Raw genomic sequence first — 18,430 nt, forward strand, 5'->3', positions numbered from 1 at the left:
CAGAGCCCCAAGCCTGGTGTTGGCCCTCACATCCAGGGGCCTCACTCTGTCTTGGGGTTGGGGCGTGGCTCAGAGGCAGGGCTCCTGTCTAGGGATGGGAGGCCAGCAGAGGTGGCCCAGGGGGAGGCCCAGGCAAGCAGGGGACTGGGCAGGAGCCTCACCCAACCTCCTCGCAGCCTCAGATCCCTGCAGCTGTTCCCATAGCCCCACCATGGCAGCACTAACCCTCCTTAGCTCCCTGAGCCTTCAAACCTGACTCCCAGGGCTGGCTTGGAGGGGCCAGCCCCGCCCCCTGCCCATCTAGGTAGGGCTCGGGGCCCCAGAACGCAAGCTGCATTGCCCTCTTAAAATTCTCCCAATTGGCTTCTGCTGGTGGCTACGAGGATGTTCCCACCTGAGTCTACTTTTCCAGCTCCTGTGCACCAGGGAAAGACATGGGGGGCCCCAACATCCAGCCCCTGCAGGCTGAGTCTGGATGGCTCAGTGGGAGTCTCTGCCTGGGGTCTTGCTCTCCACCCAGTTCTCCCATGTTCCTCCCATCCCACAGGCAGGGAGACCCCCTCCTCGAGAGGCAAGTGGCTTGCCCCTGGCCACGCTGAGGAGGACTGGCAGAGGAGAAATGGATGCCCACTAGTCTCCTGACTTCTCCTTCTGGACTTGACTACACCGCCTGGGCTTTCTTGGTAGATAAGCAGGCGTGTGTGAGAGGGGCTGCCAGGAGCTGCAGTGACACACGCCAGCAGACAGATGGGCACAATGAATGTGCAAAGCCTCTGACAGCCCAGGCACAGAACACCCCAATAAAGCTGCTGGGCTCACCCCTCCCTTCTCCAGGAGAACTCGTGTCCATTGCTTGGGCACAGGAGCTGGGCCAGGAGGACGGTGCAGAGACTGGAGCCAGGAAAAAATGGAGGCAGAAAAGGAAGGTCCCTGGAGAGAAACGCTGCCCACGTAAAGCCACGTAAAGTCTTTCAAGTGCTAAATAAGAAGATGCATATTATTTGAATTAGAAACAGAATATGTAAACCTCTACTCAGGTGTTAAAAATACAATAACATTAAATAAAATAACCTAAAATAAAGTGAGGAAAGCATTAGAAGTGCCGCTGGCTGGTTTTGCAAACAGGCATTTTTATCCACCTTGAATAAGCGCAAGCCCCTCCCCATCCACTATGGGCATCTAAGAAAATGGGGCTCCGAGGGTGGTCTGTGGGCATATCAGAAAAACCCCTGGACTCCAGGTCCGGCAGCCAGAGCTCACACCACACCAGGTCCACACCCAGGTGCAAAAGAAAAAGGACACCTCACGATGCCTCTGTGTCTCACAGATTATTTTTTGCATTTCAGGTAAGTGTATTCTGATATCCAACAGAAAGGGTGGAAGATTCATTTAAGGAAACAATTCTTGTCTAGGGTTTGATTTAGGGTTTTTGGTAGGTTGTTGATGTCTTTTTGGTTTTGCACTCATTTATACTTTTTAAAAAAGTATTTTAACAAGTTAGAATTATCCTGATAACAAAACTTGGCAAGGACCTTATAAGAAAATTACATACCAGTATCACTTATGAACATATATGCAAAATCCTCAACACAATTTTAGCAAATCGAATCTAGCAATATATACAAAGGATAATGAATGTGACAAAGTGGGCTTTTTTCCAGAAATGCAAGGTTGGTTCAATATTCAAAATCAATGGTTAAGTGGTTAAGAATCCGCCTGCCAGTGCAGGGTACACAGGTTCGAGCCCTGGTCCGGGAAGATTCCACATGCCACGGAGCAGCTAAGCCCGTACGCCACAACTACTGAGCCTGTGCTCTAGAGCCCGCGAGCCACAACTGCTGAGCCCAAGTGCCACAACTACTGAAGCCCGTGTGCCTAGAGCCCGTGCTCCTCAACAAGAGAAGCCACTGCAGTGAGAAGCCCGCGCACCGCAACAAAGAGTAGCCCCCGCTCGCCTCAACCAGAGAAAGCCCGCACGCAGCAATGATGATGGAACACAGCCAAGAATAAATAAATAAATAAATTTTAAAAAGCCAAAAAACAAAAAACAAAATCAATGGGCTTCCCTGGTGGAGCAGTGGTTAAGAATCCGCCTGCCAGTGCAGGGGACATGGGTTCGAGCCCTGGTCCGGGAAGATCCCACGTGCTGCAGAGCAACTAAGCCCGTGCGCCACAACTGCTGAGTCTGCACTCTAGAGCCCACAAGCCACAACTACTGAGCCCACGTGCCACAACTACTGAAGCCCGTGCACCTAGAGATCGTGCTCCTCAACAAGAGAACCCACTGCAATGAGAAGCCCGTGTGCCACAACTACTGAGCCTGCGCTCTAGAGCCCACGAGCCACAACTACTGAGCCCACGTGCCATAAATAAATAAATAAATAATGATTCACATAATTCACAGCATAAAGGATTTTAAAAATCATATGATTTCAATAGATGCAAAAATCACATGATCAAACTCATTCATGCTAAAAAGATGTTTTTAATTTTCAGCAATGCGGGAATAGGAGAGAACTTCACCAACCGGATAAAGAAACTGCAAGAAAACCTACAGCTAACATCACAGGGGAAGCGGGGAGACTGAGGCTTTTCCCAAAAGACCAGCAGGGAGACAGGATGTCCACTGTCCCCGCTTCCATCCAGCTTGTCCTGTGGTCACAGCCCACCTCTGTGTGCCAGCAACATGGTGGTCCACACTGAAAACCCTGCAGAATCCACAAAATGCCCCCGAGGCCTCTCCCCAGTGAGGGAGGTACGGTCCTTGCATTGAGTTGGGGGAACCCAGGAAGACTGAACCTGGGGAGAGGGCCGCAGGCGCCGTTTCTGCTGAGTTATTTCCAGGCAAATTGGGCCTGGGTTTCCTGCAGAGGCCAGGCTTGTTCTCTTTGGGAAATCCGAAAGCAGCAACTGAAGACAGATCCTTGGCGGGACTGCGGGGTTGCACTAATTCTGCTCGCCGGCCCCGGGTGCTTTGGCTGAGCGCAGGGGGCTGGCTGCCAGCTTCTCAGAGTGTGCATTAGAGGAGTGGGGTTTTGGCGGCTGGCTGTGTGTGAAAGGCCTCAGCCCAGACCCTTTCATCGGCAAGTTATCCCCGCCAGGGGAGGGAGTGTCAATTGTGTGGTCAGAGCTGTTCCCAGAGGGAGGGGTGAGCGAGCGGGTCTCTGGAGGAGGAATCTGGCCCACAGGGCTGGCAGGCTGGGTCCTCCGAGCCCACCCTCTCAGGCACCCCTGCCTTGGCTCAGCACCTGGACCTGAGCCCTAGACCGCCACATGCAGGCACCAGGCCTGTGCGATGTTCCAGGTGGCAGCCTGCGGGACGCGCATTGGTCCCAGAGTCCCGAGCCTGGTTCTGCCCTTGGCGGAGGGGGCGGGGGCGGGGGGGGAGCTTCCACTCAACTCCCAGGAGGGGGCGCGGGGGGTACCTCCAGTTCCAGCTCCCAAGACCCTTTCTGGGCTTCCAGTACTACAGTCCTCGGCCACCACCTGGCAGAATAGGTTTCCGGCTCTGGTTCCCCTGCCTCCACCTCGGAGCTCCCCAGGGCTCCCGTGTGCATCTAGGCCCAAACTCAGAGCCTAGCACAGATGAGACACGTGGAAACACTCCTTGAATTGAACCAGACTCGGCCCCTGTGACCGTGGGCCAGCAGGCCAGGCCAGCACTGAAGGCAGAGGGACCCCTGGCTTTCAGTGGGGCGCAGATGACTCTAGTGCTGGAGCCAGAATCAGCAGGTGGGGGTCAGGAGGCCGCAGCTCTCTGCCAGAGCCCCCAGCCCCCAGCCAGCCTGGCAAGGCTACCCACTGCCCGAGCTGGGTCACCTCCCCCAGCCTGGCCCTGTCATCACGAGGATATCAGGGGCAGATGGTCTGCTGACCAGCTGGCACCAGCACCGGCCCGGCTCCACCTCTCACATCTCGTCCTGCCCTGTCCCTCTCGGTCTGAGGGTCTGAAGGAGGGTGCTGTCTCTTGGTGGCCCAGGGAGAGGGTCTCCATTGCCAAAGCCCTCCCTGCCAGGACGGCCAGGAGCAGCCCTGTGGGAAAACAGCGTGGGTGCCTCGCTTGTTGCCTAGAGGGAGGGCGTACCCGAGAACCTTGGGTGCTTGTAAGAGGGTGTTACAAAGGACTTCAGGGCGCTGGGAGTGTGCTGGGTGACAGGCGGGCCTGAGGAGGCGGCTTTGCCCTGGGTTGGGTGCTCTCGGGAAGGGCGGGTGATTCTGTGATCAGGGATCTTAGGAAACCTTGTCTGCAGGGAGGGGAGCCTGGCATGAGGCGTCACTCCTGTAGCCGGGAAGGGGGAGGTTTGGTCATGTCGTGGCCCGGTGGATGTTCACGCTGCCGCCTGTGTTCGGTGGTTACCAGGCCAGCAGCCTCGTTTTTGATCAGCTTTGTCTGGTGTTCAGTGCAAGTGTTTATGTTCCACGGGAGCACACACTGTTTGTTCTGGAGAGGGAGGGCTCCCCAGGGAAGGGGGAGGGCTGTGTGGAGCAAGGCCCCTTAAATGTTCAGGAAGATTCCCGAAGGCACCTCGTGCTGGGGTGCGAGGGCTCGGGTGCAGGTGAGGCAGAGGGGCCAAGCTCTGCCCTGATGTCTCCCAGGGCCCCTGGGTCTCCTGTAGGGCTTGGTGACCAGGCAAAGGGACTGCCAGGCAGTGTAGCAGCCGCCTGGAAGCCCCAGGGACCCTGGGTAGACAGGCCAAGAGGCAGGGCTGGACATTCCCAAGATGAGAGGCTCAAGGTTCGGTCACTAGGAAATAGCCTCTTGATACAAGCTTGTCAGGGTGGGTTCCATTCGGACCATGACCCCTGGGGTGGAGCTGGCACTTCCAGAGTCCAAAGGAAGAGTCTGGAACCTTCTAAGAGAGACACAGTCAAGGGTGAAGCCTGGGCTGGGGAGAAGAGTGTGAGGTCCTCAGGCCTGACTGAGTCTGGGTCCTTCCTACTTGCCAGCCTGTGCCTGGTACACAGGTGTGATGCCCAGATGTAGGGCCCAGGTGAGGCATGCATTTACCAAAACATCTCTTGGGTGCCGACTCTGCCCCGCGCTCTGCAAGGTACATCCATCATTTGCCGTTCACTGAGCACCTATGATGGGCCAAGCCCTGCAATGCACCCTAGGGACCCAGCGTTGAAGGCCAGGCTCCCTGCTTTCGAAGACTTTCCATTCCAGGGAAGAGGAGGAGGAGGTAAGGAAGGGACCCCAACAGTTACTCCTGTTTATCAAGGCTGCTCGGCCACGCCAGCTCCTTAGTGAACAGGCGTCTACCCGGGGGACAGGAGCGTCCGCGTGCTCCCGCAACGCCATCAAACGCAAGACCCCAGACAAAAGGTCAAGTTTGAGAAGCTAAAATGCAAGGTGAGTCAGTACCTCTGGGAGGAGTGAGGGGCGTTTGCCCTGGGTGGGTGTGGGTGTGGACACACGGGCTTCAAAACCGGGGGCACTGGTGGGGTTTTGTTTTTTCCATTAGTACTTAAGTTATTTTATGTATATAATACTCTTGTTGACATTTTAAGCACCCCATCAGAGGAAAATCAATCCTGAAGCACCCGGCCAGTGTCACAGCCTGGGAGCCCCTGGATGGAAGGCCATGGAACGGGGATCCAGGCCAGGCACAGAGCGAGGCCCAGCTGCAGGAGACCCGGCTTCCAGCCCTGGCCTCGCGGGGCGTACTAGCCTCCTATGGCTCGTCTAACAAATGGCCACAAACATACAGGCTTAAAACAACACACATTTATTCTCTTATAGTTCTGGAGGCCAGAAGTCAGCCAGGCCTCATTCCTTCTGGAGCCTCTAGGGCAGAATTTATCTCGTTGCTCTTCTAGCTTTTAGAGGCTGCCTGCATCCCGTGACTTGTGGCCCCTTTCTCCATCTTCAAAGCCATAGGCGCAGCACCTTCCAGTTTCTTTCTCTGTTTCTGTTGCCATGTCACCCTATTCTCACTCCTGCATCCTTCTCATAAGGAGCCTTGGGATGACATCGGACCCACTTGGTAACCCAGAATCGTGTCCCCATCTGAAGATCCTTAATCTCATCTAATCAAAAGTTCCTTTTGCCATGAAAGGTAATACCCACAGGCTCCGCGGCTTAGGACGTGGACATCTTTGGGGGGCCATTACAAGCCTGGCACACAGGGTGACCTGGGGCAAGTCACTGCACATTGCTGGCCTCCGTCTCCCTGTGGGCAGTCACTGGGTAGGTGTCTCCAAGGGTCTTCCCCATGGAGAAGAGGCTCAGCGAGCCCTCGGAATCTTTGCGCTATTACCCCATCCCGCAAGGGCACCAGAGCCCCTCTTGGCCAAGTGGGGTGTAGGAGATCCCAGAAGGGACCCCAGATCCACAGGGGCAGTGTTGGAAATAGCCAGACTCACCCATCAGAGAACTAATCTTTGCCCAGGGCTTTAGATTTGCAAAGCGCTTTTCTTACATGCCGGGCAATGAGCAAAAGCTCACTAAATAATGTTCAGTGACTCAACCAATGAATAAATAAATAAAAGAACAAACTTGTGAAATTGGCAGGTATGACCATCCCCACTGTAGGGACAAGGAGGTTGAGGCTCAGAATGGATGGGTCACTCGACAAGGGACTCAGCCTTGGTCTGCTAGCTGCAGAGCCTGTGCCCTTCCGCGCTGGAACGGTCCTGGCACACAGTGGGGCTGGCCTCCACCAGGGCGCAGGGAAGGAAATAGAAAGTTGGCTGCCATGGCGGGGCTGGGGCCTCACCTGAACCTCCCACGGTTTCCCACAGTCTCTCGTGACCCGCAGAGCAGCTCGGAGGTGACACATGTGCATGCTGGGGTTTCCTGCCAGGCCCGGGGACACACTCAGTTCTCACCCGGTTGCTTGGAGGAGGTGGATGGGGCTCTGGGGGTTCAGTTGCCTCTGCATCACCCACATCCCCTTCATGTTTACCCCACAGTCCTGGGCCCTTCAGAGGAGAAGAGCTCAAAATCCCTCAAAAGCCAGATATAGACTTTAAACCAGGGGTCTTGGGTTGGGACACTGGCTCTGTCATTCCTCACTGCGTGGTCCTGGACATTTTTTTAAGACTTTATTTTTTTGGAAGGGTTTTAGGTTTCCAGCAAACTTAAGAGGGAGGTACAGAAATTTCCCATATACACCCTCCCCCCACTACAATGCATAGCCTCCTCCACTATCAATATCAGATGCCTCGTGGCACATTTGTTACAATTGGTGAACCTACGCTGACACACTGTCACCCAAAGTCCATAGTCGACATTAGGGTTCACTCTTGGTGTTGGACATTCTATGGGTTTGGATTAATGCATAATGACATGTATCTACTATTACAATATCATAGAGAAGTTTCACTACCCTAAAAATCCCCTGTCTCCACCTATTCATCCCTCCCTTCCCCCACCCCAACCCTTGGCAACCTCTGATCTTACTGACCCCATGGTTTTGCCTTTTCCAAAATGTCATGGAGTTGGAATCATACAATGTGTAGCCTTTTCAGATTGGCTTCTTTCACTTAGTAACATGCATTTACTTTCCTCTGTCTTGATGGCTTAATAGCTCACTTCTCTTTAGCACTGAATAATATTCCATTGTATGGCACTGAATAATATTCCATTGTATGGCTATACCACAGTTTTTCCACTCACTTACTGAGGGACAACTTTGTTGCTTCCAACTTTTGGCAATTATGAGTAAAGCTGCTATAAATATTTGTATGCAGGTTTTGCATGGAAATAAGTTTCAACTCCCTTGGGTAAATACCAAGGAGAGTGATTGCTGGATCGTACATATGATAAGAGTATGTTTAGTTTTGTAAGAAACTGCTAAACTGTCTTCCAAAGTGGCTGCACCATTCTGCATTCCCGCCTGCCGTGAAGGAGAGTTCCTGTTGCTCCACATCCTCGCCAGCATTTGGTGATGTCAGTGTTCTGGATTTTGGCCATTCTAATAGGTGTATAATAGTATCACAATGTTGTTTTAATTTGCATCTCCCCAATAACATTAGATGTAAGGTATCTTTTCATATGCTTATTTGCCATTTGTATATCTTCTTTGGTGAGGTGTCTATTAAGATCTCTGGCTGGGCATGTTTTATAACCTCTCCATGCCTCAGTTTCCAATTCTGTAAAGTGGCAAAAATCATATCTGTTTCAGTCACGGTCCCAGCAGAAGATAGAATTTACCCCAGGTGGTCCAAATAAGGCACGTGACCAAAGGGACTGCTTACAGAGGTGCGGGCAGGTTCAGGAGCACCCAGAGACTGGCAATGGCGGGAAGGTGCTACCATCCCTGGGGCTGGAGGAACTAGCAGAGGAGATGATGCTTCCAGCAGAAGCTGGTGGCAGCTAGAGTCACAGAGGGCCTCCCGGCAGGAGCTGTGGTCATAGAGAGGTGAAGCCACATCCAGCCTCTGTCCCCGGACACTGAATTAAATCTCAGAGACAGAGTTTTGGGTGAAGTAGAAAAGAACAGCTTTATTGCTCTGCCAGGCAAAGGGGGCCACAGCGGGCTAACGCCCTCAAAATTGTGTGTCCCAACTTGGAGAGGGTAGTGAGAAGTTTTATAGTAATGGTTCAAAGAGGGTGTGATCAGCTTGTGGACATTCTTCTGATTGGTTGGTGGTGAGGTAAGTAGGAGTCGGCATCATCAACCTTCAGGTTCCAACTGGTCTGGGGTCTACGTGCTTGTGGGCAGCATACCTTGGTCAATTGTTCACTTTTCCCGCCTAGAGGAGGTTTCAGTATCCGCAAAAGCTCAAATATATTGTTATGTGTATACGTTGATGGGGACGCAGGACCTTGCCCCAAGGCTGCCCTATTGTTTTTCTTGACCGTTTCTCTCTTGTCTCCCATCCCTTCCCTTTGGCTCCCTGTCGGGGAATCGAACCCTGGTCTCCTGCATGACAGGTGGGGGGCCCTCTTTGAACCATTACTATAAAACTTCTCACTACCCTCTCCAAGGTGGGACACACAGTTTTGAGGGCAGGAGCCCGCTTGGCCCCCTTTGCCTGGCAAAGCAATAAAGCTGTTCTTTTCTACTTCACCGAAAATTCTGTCTCTGAGATTTAATTCGGTGCCAGGGGACAGAGGCTGGATTCGGCTTCAGGGGCACCGACAGCGTCAGTGTACAGCACATGGCAGTGGGAGGAAATGCCCCATCCTCTCTCCCTCTGATCTCCAGCTGTTGCCCCCATTGGCCAGACCCAACCAGGTACCAGTGGGGGATGCAGCCCACCAGGGTCGGCGCAGAGCCAGCGGCAGATGGATCTGGGGGTCAGGGGATGCCACAAGTGAAAAGTGACCAGCGCTGCTCACGATGGGGCCATTCATCCATGTGTTCTTTCAACAGACAAACACTGTCTTAACCACTGGGGACCCTCTGGGGGAAGAAAAGGGACAAATACCCACCTTCAGGGAATTTACATCCTACTATGGGTGTGGGGCCTGGGGTGTGGGCTATTTCCACCAGAGCAGAACTTCTCAAACTTCACGGGAGCTTGGGAATCACCAGGAGGGCTTGTTAAAACCCAGATTCCTAGGCCCCATCCCCAGTTTCTGTAGGTCTGGGGTGAGGCCCGAAAATTCCCATCCTACCAAGTTCCAGGGTGTTGCCCACGGAGCAGTCGGGCCACCCTTTGACAGCCACGGCCCTGGGATATTTAGATGCTGGAAGCGTTTGTTTGTCCCATCCCTGACCCCTCGGCCTCCCTCAAGACCCCAAGCCCCAGGGCAGGGACTGAATCTGAGGGTCTGATTTTTCCTCCCCGCTACCGGCGACCCCCACAGGCTGGGGCTTGGGGAAGGGGCGCTCCGTGGGCGTTAGAGGGTCGCGGAGGAATGCGTTGCTGGCCAGAGAGCCGATCTGGGCCGCCAGGGTGGCCGGGGACACCCCCTTCCCCGGCGGGCACCGCCCACAGCCTGCGCAGTGCACCCGGGTGGGGGGATCCCGGGAGGACCCCTCCGGCCCCCGGCTCCCAGCTCGGGCGGGCCCCGGCGGGTGGGCGTACCCGCGACCCAGGTGGCTGCCTGCCGTGCGTCTCCAGCAGCCCAGGAGTCCGGTGGCTCCGACCGCGTCGGGCGCCCTACGCGGGCCCGGGGGGCGGGGCGGGGCGGGGCCTCCGCGGCCCCCTCCCCCGGCCCCGGGCTCCGGCTCTGCGCGGTGGCAGCGGCGGCGGAGGTGGCGCGGGGACCGAGGTGAGTGGCGGGGACGGGTCCCGGAGGCCCCACCGGGGGAGGGGTCCGGGTGGGCAGGGGGCGGCACGCGCGCCCCTCGGAGGGCGGGGGCCCGGGCGGCGCCGGCGGAGTGGCGTGTGTGCGCGCGCGCGCGCGCGCGTGTCCCCGCCGAGTGCGGGGACATGGGTTGGGCGGGGGTCGGGCCTTCCCCTTGGTTGGGGGTCCAGCCTCTCCCACCCCCGTCTCCTGGGACCTCCGGAGCGCATCCTCTCTCGCAGTCTCTTTCTCGCCCACGCCCCCCCTGCCCCCCCTTCTCTTCTCTGTCTCTGAGTTTCTGTCTGTCTCCGTGGGTGGGTCTCTGCGTGTCCGTCCGGCCGCTTCTCCAGCTGCCTTGTTTCCTGATCTTCCCCCACCCCCGACACTGCCCCTCCCCATCGCAGCTCCCCCCTGTCTTTCCACTGGCCCCCCCTGAATAGAGCAAACAAAGATGGTCAGAAGGGAGACACCTCCTTTCTGAGCCCTGTCCTGGCTCGGCGTGCGGCCCCACCCCTCTGGCCTCTGGCCTGGGCCGCCCGCCACCTTCCTGCAGGGAGCTGGCCCTGCAGACCTGTGCGGGTGCGTTTGGGGCATCAGGCACATCTGAGGGCAGAGGCGGAGCCTGTAGAGGTTCGTGCCCTCAACCTGGTGAGCCCCCTCCCATCCCTTGAGAGGTGGCACATGGGGCAGGTCTGCCCCGTCCAGGGTCTGGGCCTCTGGCAAAATCTCATCATGCACGAGACCCCGTTCACATGAGCAGCGCCTGACGCTTTCTAAGATTTTCTCCGATGGAGCCAAGGTAGGGGAGAACTTGCTGGGCTGGGGGAGGGTCCCTGGCCCGAAGGTCACAGGGTGTGGTCTCAGCCCTGCTCAGCCAGGCCACTTCCTGAGGGCGAGCTCCATTTCCCCATCCGTGGCTCGGGGCAGCCCTGAGAGCTGTGTGCAGCTGCTGTGAGAACCCAGCGTGTCCAGGTGATTAGCGATGCTCTTGGCAAGAGCGTGGCTGTGCCTGAGTTCCCAGGGATCCCAAAGGCCGGTCGCTGGGCTGCATCTGGAGGGGGAGGGCGAGCTCTCTGTGGCCTCTCAGACCTGCCGCACCAGGCCCAACCCAAGACCCTCCCTGGAGGGGTAAGCTGGGGGCTCTGGGAGAAGAGCCTGGGACCACCAGACTGTCCTCTTTAATGACAGGGCTTGATAAAATGCGGATTCCTGGGCTCCTATCCTGACCTCTGATGGGGCACCAGGAATCTGCATCTTACCACTCCCCCCTTCTGGTGCACATTCAAGTGTGAGTGCCGCTGGGTGGTGTCATTTGGTGATCGGACAAGGTCATATTAGCTCCCTCTGGCTGGCAGGCAGTGGAGCGGACCCAAGAGGAGTCCATCCTGGGGGCATGGCCTTGCTGTGTCCCTGGGCAAGCCACTTCCCCTCTCTGAGCCCAAGTCCCCGTCAGTCAGAGGAGATTAGGGCCTCCCTAGGGTCTTTCCTGCCAAACGGTCTGGGATTCTGAGCCATTTGTTTAAATGGCGGTAAGGGGTGGGTGAGGGCTATAGAATCAAGCTGACCTGGGCTAGCACCTGGGTCAGCATACACCACTGACTGGCTGTGTGGCCCTGGGCAAGTCACTGCTTCTCTGGGCCTCAGTTTCCTTATCTGAAAACTGCGAATCTTAATATTACGAGCTCCTTGTGGGTAGTCAGGATCCAAAGAGGCACAACGCCCGACATATCACAAGCTCACCGCAAACTGGCCGTGGGGGTGGGTACCCGTTGTGAGAGTGGCTGGCACTCCGTGTGTCTCGGCTGTTTTAACTGTCTGGTGATGGGGACAGTCACGTGAACTTAATTTCTCATCAGCAGGGAAAGTGGTCTGTGCAGAAACATTTGTTAGCTGATGGATTTTTTGTTTCTAATGGGTGGCTTAAAAGGCCTGAGGATGGCCACGCGGAATTGCCTCGCAGCCTCAGGCGGCATTTTATGGCATCCGGCTGCGTGCCAGTGCCAGCTCTCTTGCTCAAGGCAGGCACTGGGAGACAACACCCTTGTCCCCGGGCGACTCCCGGCAGATTCTGGAGAGGCCGGGATGGGAGAAGGAAGGCGAAAGCCCTGGACCCTCACCAGGTTCCCCAAATTGTGGACGTTCATGGACGTGAACAAAATCATCTTCTGGGACATCTGTAAGGCGAGCAGAGCTCTCGCGACGCCCAGAGAGGAACGGGAAAAGTCATTCATTCATTCATTCATTCACTCTCTCACTCACTCGTTCCCCCAGGCCTTCTTCAGGCCTGGAGGATGGCAAGCGTCCCCAGGGAGGCAGAGAGACCCACGCAGAAAGGGGGAGGCCACAGAAGCAACCTGGATGGGGAGCTATTGGGTCAGACGTGCTGTCAGTGGTCCTCCAGGTCAAAAGCGGAGTCAGGACGTCCTGCTGCGGGGCTCACCCCATAGCCCAGGGTGGCCCTCAGGGGTACGGCTGCTGAGGAGGACCAGAGTTAAGAGTCGGGAGGTATGAATTAGGACCATGGGCTGTGATGAAGACGTGGGAGAGTGAGACAAGGAGGTGACTTCCTGGTGACGGTATAACCTTCTTTTTTTTTCTTTTAACCACATCCCTCTTTTATGTCTCAAAATCGAACCTCAGTGGGGGAGCACCTAGAGGCACAGGGACTTTGAAACTCTGTGTGAGCAGAATTCTAGTGACTCAGGAATCCAGATGTCTCAGGGGAGCAGCCCGGGTGCCGCTGCCTTAGAGGACTTGGCTCTGACCTCAGACCCTGGGCTCTGGGTGACCTGGAAGGGGAGCCACCAGGGGCCAGGGAGGGGCCGCAAAGGCTGGAGACCCCAGAGTCAGGTCCACCTGCTGAGCTTCAGTGCTCTCATTTGTATAGAGTGGATTGGAAAACGCACTTAGGTGATTAAGACCTGGGTTCTGGAGCCAGGCTATTTGGGTTCGAATCTCAGCCCCACCTCTCACCAGCTGTGTGATGTTGGCAAGTCACCAAACGTCTCTGTGCACCTCGGTTTCTTCATCTATGACGTGCTGATTATCGTAGCACCTACCACGTAGGGTACTTGTGAGGACAACGTGGCCTCATGGAAGGTTTCCAGAAGGACAGTGCCCTGTGTTGGTGTGGTAGAGTGGTCGTGCAGTGACGTGTGGTCTTGCAGTGACAGTGGCTTGCAGTCAGGCTGGCCTGGCACCGGCCCTGGAGTTCCTATCAGTATTAGTGTTAATGTTGTTGTTGGAAACCCACTTGTGGGGTCACGTGATGACTGTGGGTGAAGCCATGTACAGGACCCCTTGGTGCACAAGGAAGCCTTCAGGTGATGCTGGCGCCCATCTGTACCCTCTAGGGAGAGCAGAGAGGACAGAGGTGACATTTGCTACTGCATTACCACGTACTACACCCAGGCGCAAGTGGGGAGGGGCCAGGGCCAGCTCCTTTCTGAAAAGATTTTCAGGAAAATCTATGTAGTTCATTGCAGCGGGGAGTATTGCTCTCCTCGGTTCTGACTCCAAAGCCTGGGTTTACCTCTGAAAGGAAGCAGGGGACAGCCATTCCCTGAGCACCTACTGTGTGCCAAGCCCTGTGTGAAGTCTTCCCCAGGCACCGTCCCACTTACTCTTCCCAGCAGCCCAGAAGGTGATCGCGGCCATGCCCAGTTAACAGATGGGCAAACTGAGCCTTGGAGAGGCCAAGGGCTGCCCAGAGACACAGAGCAGCAAGGAGCAGGGCTGGGGCTCAAACCCCAGGGTCTCTGGCATGAGGTGTGCGCGTCCACTTTCCACGATGCTACATGCCTTAAGGTGAGGGAATGTCACCAAGATGCCTCACTGTCAGGAGCTGCCACCGTGGGCTCCTCTGACCCCAGCAGAAGTCCTGCTCATTTTCTGGAAGGTTCTTAAGGTTTTGCTTTCTGTGCCATCAGCTGGGCTGGCTAAAGGCCTTCTTTGTGTTGCCAAAGCAGTTTCTCCAGCAAAAACAATCCGCTTGGAGTCACTTACACCCCTTTGAGTCTGAGGGGGGTTACTCTCTGTGCTTCAGTTTTCAAATCTGTGAAATAGGAATTTTTATTTCTGTCCCACTTAGCTCCCACAAGTGGGTAGGCAAAGCTGTGAAATAATAATAGTCCTGGAGAGGTACCTGGAAGGCATCTTACATATTTTCTCTCTGTTAACCCTCTGAGGCGTTACGAGGTCATTGTATGATCCCATTGTACAGATGAGGAGGGCAAGGCACAGAGAGGTCAGTATCTTGTCCAGTGTCACACAGCTGGTAAGACTTTGGGTCTAATTAAGATGGACTGAAAGACAGCCATTGAGGCCACGTCTTGGTGGAGAGACATGACGCTCCTTGCTTGGTTATTCCCATGACAGGGAGCTCACTACCTCGTGAGCCCCTGTGATTGTTAGTCTAGGACTTGAGTAGGTGGCGGTGGTGATCCCTGGTACAGTTGACTTAATGTGGGAGAACATCCTGAGCCTGGCTTTGGCTGTGCTGGGTTTGAGCTGCTGACAGGCCCAACCATGGAGAGATGGGGAGGGTGGCCTCAAGCTCTTCGTTACTTACATTGGTGTCCATCTCATTCCTCCCACTGACTAAATCTGAGGCTGAGAGAGGAGAAAACTCTCAGCAAGGGAGGGCAGACACTAGGTGCTCAATAAATCCTTGTGGTGGACCAATCCTACTTCTTTTTTTTTTAAATTTATTTATTTTATTTATTTTTATTTTTGGCTGCGTTGTGTCTTCCTTGCTGCACGCGGGCTTTCTCTAGTTGCAGCGAGCCGGGGCAACTCTTCGTTGCGGTGCGCGGGATTCTCCTTGCGGTGGCCTCCCTTGTTGCGGAGCACGGGCTCTAGGTGCACAGGCTTCAGTAGTTGTGGCTCACAGGCTCTAGCTGTGGCGCACGGCCTTAGTTGCTCCGCGGCATGTAGGATCTTCCCGGACCAGGGCTCGAACCGTGTCCCCTGAATTGGCAGGCGGATTCTTTTTTTTTTTAATTTTATTTATTTATTTATTTATTTATTTATGGCTGTGTTGGGTCTTCGTTTTTGTGCGAGAGCTTTCTCTAGTTGCGGCAAGCAGGGGCCACTCTTCATCACGGTGCGTGGGCCTCTCACTATCGCGGCCTCTCTTGCTGCGGAGCACAGGCTCCAGACGCGCAGGCTCAGCAATTGTGGCTCACGGGCCTAGTCGCTCCGCAGCATGTGGGATCTTCCCAGACCAGGGCTCGAACCCGTGTCCCCTGCATTGGCAGGCAGACTCTCAACCACTGCGCCACTAGGGAAGCCCCGGCTGGCGGATTCTTAACCACTGCGCCACCAGGGAAGTCCCCCAATCCTATCTCTAAGGAAAATTTTAAATTATAAAACCAACATAGCCATGTGGTACAAAGTCTGCAAAATAGGCTCCGATTTCACCGTAACCTCAGCCTCTGAACATTATCATTTTGTGTATCATTTCCAGTCTTTTTTGAATCAATACATCTTGATGTAGAACTATTTTCACAGGATGTCATCACACCACACGCAGTTCCGTATCCTGTTCCTTTTCACTTACTGTAATACTACTAGCATTTCCCCTGTTCCCTCAATAGTCCAGTAGCTCCTAAAGAGCAGTGACGATTTTTTACTGGCTGCACCGTATCCTGTGTATCTTCATCATTTGACTTGGACCATCTCCGTCTCAGTGGAGCCCCCACATGGACAATGATGTGAAAAGCAGGTGTTGACCCCGAGGGCACACCCCAGAGGTCCAGCAGGACAGCTGGTCAGCCCCGCCAAGCTGTGTGACCTCAGGCAGGGTCCTGCCCCTCTCTGAGTCTCAGGTTCCTGCCGTGCTATGAAAGGAGGGTTGGAACCTCACATCACAGGGCTGCTGGGAGGAGTAGACAAGGGGATGTGATGTCAATTATCTGGCAGTAGTGGGGGCTTGAAATGTGGTAGCTGTTATTACTGTTGCTGTTATTATTATTATTACTATTAGTATTATTATTTAGGTCCTATCTCCACAGTTAAATTGTGGAGCCCTGCAAGCAGGAGCCAGGCTCTATACATTCCTGTGTCCCACCCCTAGACATGCTCTATAATATTTATCGATTTGGTTCCAAATGTTCAGGTCCCTCCAAAAAGAATGAGTCCATGTGGGCAAGGAGCTGGGAGATACTTTGTTTATACAGTCTCATCTGGTCCCCCATGAGTGGGGACCACCAGCCCCATTTTAGAAACAGGCTCAGAGAGTGTGATGGGCCTGCCCAAGGTCACACAGTGGGAAGAAAAAAGCCAGGAATACTTCCTGGAGGAGGTGGCAGTGCTCTGGGCCAACAGGAAGGGGTGTCTGACCAGGCCAAGGTGCAGAGTGCTGGTGTTCTGGGGGCAGTGCAAAGGAGCCTGGGAGCTGTCCAGGGCAGAGTGGAGCCCAGCACCCAGCACAGTGCAAGGCAGATTGGGGCTGAGGCTCAGGGGCATTTGCTGGGCTGAGCTGACCTGAAGTGACAGCAGGGCAGGAATGAGCTAGCTGTCTGGGCTCCTGACCCCACCGGCACCCCACCCAGCCACTTCCTTCTGTCGGGGCAGGAAGGGGTGCTCTGTGGAATCAGAGGCTGCAGGCACCTTCCTGGGGCCTGCCTGCTCTGTGAGCAGTGATAAAATATTCATCAGAGATGCCGGCAGCCGGGCTTCCCTGCACAGCGTACAGCTGGGGGCAGCTCCCACCCCAGACCTGCAGCCTCGACGAGTCCCGCTGAGTCACGCGCGAGCCCGGTGAGCCACCTGCCCGCGCCTTCCTCAGCCCCGCTGCCCTTTGGCCACGTGGATGCCTCATAATATGTAAGCCATTCGGCTGCACGCAGGGCCAGGGCATCCAGCTTGGTTAGTGCTGAGCGTTTCAGAGCTCATTCGGCGGCCAAGGTCATAGGCAGAGGAGGCCAGAGGGACGGGATCTCCCCCGCACCCACCCCTGCGGGGTCCCAGCTCCTTAGTCCTCACTGCACCCACCCAGCAAGGTAGGTCCTCAGCACCTCCGTTTAGCGACGGAGACACCGAGGCTCGGAGCAGGGGCGCGACGGGTCCAGTCTCATGCTGTCAGTGGCCGAGCAGCTGTCTGACCCCTCCGCCGAGGTGCTGGACTCTGCTCTAGTCCGGGGTCAGGGGCTGGGGGTTCTGCCCGCCCCGAAGTGACACAGCTGTGACTTCAGGTTTGTGCTTTTGATTTGCAGAGTGACAGCAACAACAAAAACCAGTAGCAGATGGCTCCTTCCTGCTGCCGGAGGTGTGGGCGGAAGGACAGGGCTTTCGGATTCTTTTGTTCACTCATTCATAAAATACATTCTGGGCGCACTGGCCAGGGGCCAGCGTTCCAGGCCCTGGGGACCAATGGGGGACACTTGGGCCGTGGTTGGGGGCGCCCTCGGAGCCAGAGAGGGCTGGCTTCTGTGTCCGGGCCCACTTAACTGCTTGCTTATGTGCTCTGTGACCTCTGGTGGGTTGGTCTCCGATTTGTGAATGGGGGGTAGAATCTGCTTTCTCAAGTGAGGATCACACCTGTGTCCTTGTTCTCCGTCACATCTTCACGTTGGCCTGATGGACATCGATTGGCCTTTGGGACAGGTCTGGTTTCCAGAGAGATCCCGGCAGGCCTTGAGGTTGGTTCTCCCAGGAAATAACCCGGAACCACTGCCCCAGGGGCCTTGCAGGTCTGATGGTTGAAGGTGGAAGTTTTTGCCAAGCTTGGTTCTGAAGGGAACTGGCCTCTGGAGCCGCACTCGCTGCCCGCAGCTGTGAGAGGGAGGCCTGTGGGTGGCCCAGGTCATCTCCCCGCTCACTGCCTGAAGGTCATCTCATATTCCTGTTTGCTGTCCGCCTTTCCCTCCTCTGGACCCTCTTCCTGCCGTTCCTCTGTCTGGAACTCTTTTCTTCCCTTCTTCACTGGAGGCTTTTGTTGGTTCTTCAAGCCCCTGCTGGAAGATACCCTCCTCTTCCAGGAAGCCCTCCTGGCTGCCCTGCGTCCACCCCAGGCAGGGTGGGTAGGCGCCCCTCCCGTGCCCCCTTACCCTGGAATCTTTGATCCGGCACTGGATCTGCTCCCCAGTCTCCTCCCCTCCAGCCTGGGGCTCCGAGGGCAGAACTCTGCTGGATTCATCTCTGGATCCCAGGGCTCAACTCGGGGTTGGCACAGAGTGGAACCCCAAGAATGTCTGAGGAACGAGAGAGTGAATGTCGGACATCAGGGCGGGCCTGGGGTTTTAG

The 18,430-nt window shown here is 55.6% G+C and overlaps 1 protein-coding gene across 2 annotated transcripts in view; it reads left to right on the forward strand.

The window, feature by feature from the left end:
• Positions 1–10,121: 10,121 nt before the first annotated feature.
• The window catches only part of PRR5 (proline rich 5), a 51,894-nt gene continuing 43,585 nt past the window's right edge, over positions 10,122–18,430 (forward strand). Inside the window, exon 1 of one of the 2 annotated variants that reach the window (XM_059937132.1) lies at positions 10,122–10,168. The gene's annotated coding sequence lies outside the window, so the exon portion shown is untranslated. Of the gene's footprint in view, positions 10,169–17,091; positions 17,188–18,430 lie in introns of those variants that run through there. The other variant, XM_059937136.1, reaches the window with a different exon arrangement.

The sequence above is a fragment of the Balaenoptera ricei genome, chromosome 10 (genome assembly GCF_028023285.1).
Source record: "Balaenoptera ricei isolate mBalRic1 chromosome 10, mBalRic1.hap2, whole genome shotgun sequence".
Lineage (NCBI taxonomy): Eukaryota > Metazoa > Chordata > Mammalia > Artiodactyla > Balaenopteridae > Balaenoptera > Balaenoptera ricei.